The sequence below is a fragment of the Elephas maximus genome, chromosome 7 (genome assembly GCF_024166365.1).
Source record: "Elephas maximus indicus isolate mEleMax1 chromosome 7, mEleMax1 primary haplotype, whole genome shotgun sequence".
NCBI lineage: Eukaryota > Metazoa > Chordata > Mammalia > Proboscidea > Elephantidae > Elephas > Elephas maximus.
In genome coordinates this window covers 54,007,298-54,013,297 of record NC_064825.1, presented here as the reverse complement: position 1 = coordinate 54,013,297, position 6,000 = coordinate 54,007,298, and positions in this window count along the sequence as shown.

The following is a 6,000-nucleotide window of genomic DNA, read 5'->3' as shown; positions in this document are numbered from 1 at the left end:
GTTTAGTGTTGTCATTTTGATGCCTTTTTATGTGTGTTGTTACCAATTCCATTTTTCCACATTTTTTTTTTGTGCTAAAACGTTTTTCTTAGTAAATTGTGAGATCCTCATTTTCGTAGTGTTTGACTTTATGTTTGTTGAGTCGTTACGTTTGTCTTGGCTTTTATCTTGAGTTATGGAGTTGTTATACCTCTTGGTGGTTACCTTAATATTTACCCCTATTTTTCTAAGTAAAAACCTAACTTGTATTGTTCTATATCACCTTGTATCACTCTCCATATGGCAGTTCTATGCCACCTGTATTTCGTCCCTCTTTTTGATTATTGTGATCTTTTACATATTGATTTCAGTGATTCCCTGTTATGAGCTTTTTTTTTTCTTAATTAATCTTAATTTGTTTTTGTGATTTCTGTATTTGAGTTGATATCAGGATGTTCTGTTTTGTAGCCTTGTGTTGTGCTGGTATCTGATATTATTGGTTTTCTGACCAAACAATATCCTTTAGTATTTCTTGTAGCTTTGGTTTGGTTTTTGCAAATTCTATTAACTTGTGTTTATCTGTAAATATCTTAATTTCGCCTTCATATTTCAGAGAGAGTTTTGCTGGATATATGATCCTTGGTTGGCAGTTTTTCTCCTTCAGTGCTCGGTATATGTCATCCCATTCCCTTCTTGCCTGCATGGTTTCTGCTGAGTAGTCTGAACTTGTTCTTATTGATTCTCCCTTGAAGGAGACCTTTCTTTTCTCCCTGGCTGCTTTTAAAATTTTCTCTTTATCTTTGGTTTTGGCAAGTTTGATGATAATATGTCTTGGTGTTTTTCTTTTTGCATCAATCTTAAATGGGGTTCGATGAGCATCTTGGATAGATATCCTTTTGTCTTTCATGATGTCAGGGAAGTTTTCTGTCAGCAGATCTTCAACTATTGTCTCTGTGTTTTCTGTCCTCCCTCCCTGTTCTGGGACTCCAATCACACGCAAGTTACCCTTCTTGATAGAGTCCCACATGATTCTTAGGGTTTCTTCATTTTTTTTAATTCATTTATCTGATTTTTTTCAGCTATGTTGGTGTTAATTCCCTGGTCCTCCAGATTCCCCACTCTGCATTCTAATTGCTCAAGTCTGCTCCTCTGACTTCCTATTGCATTGTCTAATTCTGTAATTTTATTGTTAATCTTTTGGATTTCTGAATGCTGTCTCTCTATGGATTCTTGCAACTTATTAATTTTTCCACTATGTTCTTGAATAATCTTTTTGAGTTCTTCAACTGTTTTATCTGTGTTCCTTGGCTTTTTCTGCAGTTTGCCTTATTTTGTTTCTGATGTCTTGAAGCATTCTGTAAATTAGTTTTTTATATTCTGTATCTGGTAATTCCAGGATTGTATCTTCATTTGGGAAAGATTTTGGTTCTTTTGTTTGGGGGGTTGTAGAAGTTGTCATGGTCTGCTTCTTTATGTGGTTTGATATCGACTGCTGTCTCCGAGCCATCGCCGGGAACCTTGTTTTTCCAGAAAATCCGCTAAAAAAAAAAATGCAGTCAGATCCCTATCAGAACTGCCTTTGGATTATAACCACCACCTTGTTCTCTGTAAGGATGGAAGTCCGAGATTTGGATCATATATGCTTGGCTGTCGCTTGTTCTGTGTTTTTAGTACAATTAGGGATAGATTTTTGGTCCCTGGGTTTTTTGTGGTTCCTTCTCTCAGGCCAAAAGAGTGGGTTAGGAAAAGACGAAAAGAAAAAAAAAGGGGGGGGGCAGAAGCAAAGCCGCCGCGGAGCCGGAGCCGTTCTCCCTCTGGCTCAGGAAATTCCAAAGTTAATGGCGCTACCTGGGGAGAGTGGGGGAGGGATCAGAGAGATAGGAGAGTAGCACCTCAGAATATAGCCAGAGTTGCTTGTCTTGCTTGGAATGACTATTTTATCTGAGATTCCCGAGGGGTGTGTCGCCTACGTGTGCTGGCTGTGTGGAGATTGCCCCCGGGGGTCTGGCCCGCTGAAGCCGCGGTCAGATCCTCCGCTGCCAGTCCAAAGCTCAGAGTCAAAGTTCTCCTGCTGGGATGCTGCTCTCCCGACTCCAAAATCAGTCGCTGCCTCCCGGGGACTTCTCATCCCGCCAGCTGCGTCGCCGCCCCCGCAGACCGGCTGGGCCCCCTCCTGGGCTTAGTTCAGGGGGGTAGAGCGGCGCCCCATGCTTGCACCGTGGCAGCACCCAGTCAAAGCCAAGTTTCCCCGGCTGGTATGCTGCGCTCCCAGCTCCGAAACCAGTCACTGCCTCCCGGGGACTTCTTCCACCAGCCGCGTCACCGCGCCACCTGCACGAACCCGCTGGGTCCCCTCCCGGGTTCAGTTCAGGGGGGTAGAGCTGTGCCCCTTGTTTGCGCCGTCACAAGATTTATGAGTTCAGCTCCCCTGGGCCCAGACCTAATCACGGCACCAAGGTTACCTGGCTGGGACGCTGGTTCCAGGCTCCGATAACAGTTGCTGCTTCCCCGTATTTGTTCGTTTTCCGTCTCTAAATCTGTGTTTTTTGTTCAGGGTTCATAGATTGTTATGTCTGTGATCCTTTCACTTCTTTTTCCGAGTCTTTGTTGCAAGAGGGATCCAAGGTAGCGTCTACCTAGTCTGCCATCTTGGCCCCGCCTCTCCATCACTTTTTATACACCGCTTTGGAGCCTCTTATCCTCATCTATCTCCTTGACCTCTGTCTACTTATTTCATTCAGTCCCCTGATGTGGCAACTTCTCTGTGTGGAGTATGGTCAACTTCATGCAGGCACTACCAAGCAGTTCTTCACCCCATGCCTAAGTCACTTATCTCTCACCTGTCACCTCTAAGCTTCCTTGTTAACATGAAATCCTAAGTTGCTGTGGAACTTGCTTAATGCCTATGCATGAGCAACACAGAAGTAGGATCAGTTTGCCCCTGATGCAGCCGGTCTTTATGAATGGGAAATGGGAGCCATCAGATAAATTCTTTCCCCCTCTCTTCTTAGACAGATTTTTCTAGGATGACATTGTTCATATTCCCTCTGACAGAAAGGTGCCAGGATGATGAGCATTGTTACACTCGTTACAAAAATGGTGGCAATTTTGGTAAAACACCTCTGTCTCACTCCCCTTTCCTCACTCGTGCTTCCTTGAATTATATGCCTTAACAAAGTAATAGTATATAAGTTTTTGATTCAGGTTTTCCCTCCTGGGGGAACTTGGGTGAAAATAGTCTGTTTACTGTCTTTAACCTTCCACTCTAGAATGTACCTTTATGCAGGCAGGCACTGCGTCTGTTTCCCCCCTTTTCCTCAGCTCAATTCCTGGCATGTAGTAGACAGTTAAATATTCGTTGGATAAGTTCAACAAGTACTAACGCTGCATTAATTACATTAATGTAATTGAAAGGAAATGTTCTTTCAAGAATGAAAGAAACTGGAAGTAAAAATATTATTTGGGAATCCCTGGGCACTAATTCTACTTTTTAGGCTTGAATAGGGATGTTGCCTTGTTGACAATGAGTTTGATTCAAGAAGCCAGAGGATCTGATCTTTGTAAACATTCCCTTAAAGAATACACAGAATTAATAAACGTGGAATTTGTGTTTATTTTTAATTTTTTTCTCGAGCAGAAACATAATTCCTCAATCTAAAAGGGCAGATCCAGGGACATTCTACTGCTAGCAGTGTCCCTGGCAGCTGTGACCCCCAGTAGGACCCCTTCTGAAATATGCTGCTTCCACTGCTTCTCTGGGTGGGCACCCAAACTCTGATAAGTTTTTGCTTTGTAGGGTAAAAAAATCATGGCTTTAATATAACCATATATTACGTATACTTCTATATATATTACAGCACATATTAGATATCTTATTTCTTATCCATGACTGACCAAGATACTTTACAAATTAATTACGTACAACCAAACACCTCATGGGATTTTGTTCCTCGGTTTGGAGGTTTAGGGTCACAGCTTCATGGGACATCCCAGTTAATTGGCCTAGTAACATATTTGGTGTTTCTGTTCTGTCTCCTAGTTCATTGCATAGTGCCTGGGCCATCCAAGGTACAACAATTGGTGTCTATTTGCCTAGAGCAAGAGAGAAAGAAGGAGAGTCAGAAATAGGAGGAGGAATTGGAATGTGTGGCTAATTGCCTCCATGAACAACTGCCTTCTTTGCCATGAGACCAGAAGAACTAGATGGTGCCTAGTTACCATTAATGAACATTTTAATCAAAGTTTCTTTAGAAGAATCCTGATCATAAGGGGGAAAATGCAGAACGGAATTCCAATTCTCATGGAATCCATGGAGGCTGGATAAACCCCTGGATCTATTGCCCTGAGATAACCTTTATAGCTTAAACCAAAAACAGCCCCTGAAGTCTTCTTGAAACCAAACAGTAGTTTAGCTTAGCTAGTAAAGCATGTCTGCCTAGAGCATTGTGCTCTTCTAAGATCTATCTATATGGGATCAAATTGACAACAGCAACTCCAAAGACTAGATGGGAAACTTAGGAGGCAGTGAGTTTATGTTGGTAGAGGAGGAATAACTCAGAAAAGGAAGGTGAGAATGGTTGTACAACTCAAAGAATGTAATCAGTGTGACTGAGTTGTACTTGTAGAAATTGTTGAGTGTTCTACTGTGTGTATTCTCAACAACAAAAATAAGTTTAAAAAATGAATTACATTAAGAAATTACCTAATTTTAACCTAGTTTTCTTTTTTTTTTTTTTTTCCTGACTAGAGCCTCTTGGTTATTCTTTATTATTATTACATGTTTGGTTTTTATTTGCTGATTTTTATTTTTTAAAGATTTTGTTCCTTTTGTCATAAGTGAATTGGTATACGATTTTTTTCCTATACTATTATTATTCTAATTGGAGTTCAAGATGTTATGCACATAAAATGAATTGTGAAGTTTTTGTATACATCTTATATTGTACAGTAGGTATGTCATTTGGGTGTCCATCAGAGCTTTTCTATCCTCCCCTATATACCTTTCATCTGTACCCAGGAGAGTTCTTCATACGTCAGAGATGCTTGAGCACCTGCTTCTCATTTTTTTTATGAAATGACGAATTGAACTCACAATGATTCAATGCTGCCGTTGAATTACTTTTCACTTTTATTCATCTCTAGGGAATTAGAGAATCTTAAAAAAGAAGCAAAGCAGTGCTGGTAGGTAACTATCTTAGTTTCCTCGGTCTGCCATAGCAAAATAAAATACCGCAAAGTGGATAGCTTTAAAAAACATAAATTTACTGTCTCACAGTTCTGGAGGCTGAAGTCCAAATCAGGGTATTGGTCATGTGGATTCCTTCTGAGGGCTTTGAGAAAAGAACTGTTCTGTACTTCTCTCCTACCTTCTGGTGGCTGCCAGCAGTCCTTGGCAGTCTTTTGCTGCTTCTAGATATATCTTCACATGACATCTTCTGCATGTGCGCCCCTATCTCTCTGTCTGTTCTCCCCTTTTTTAAGACAACACTCAGAGGGTATTAGGACAACCCTTCTCCAGGGTGACCTCCTTAACTGATAACATCTGCAAAGAAAATCTGTGTTTTCCCTAACAAGGTCACATTCACAGGTATAAGGGTTAGGATTCCAGCATATCTTTTTGAGGGGCACAATTCAATTCATAAAAATAACTTTGGCATTAGTTCAAAGCCTTTATCATGTAGTTTGAGAAATGGAGGTCTATAGTGGAGAAGGGCTTTTCATGCCACATCCGAGAAATGCTTCAGCCTTGGACCCCCCACCCCTAGAATTGTGCTCATGTTCTATGACACCCTTTCCCAGGATTGCCTATACATTGTGTGAATTCTAGCTCTCCTTCTTATTTCCTGAAGTCCCCAAATTAGTCTGAATCTTACTCTCTAGGTCATGTTATCTTTCAAAGTAAGTGATTCTGTTTAGTGAACTACTGGGAAGTACCATGGACAACAATATAGTGATCAGCAAGCAAGTCATGTTTATCTGTACTTGGCCAGTTATCACGTTTAATTTTGAATGAGTTATTTA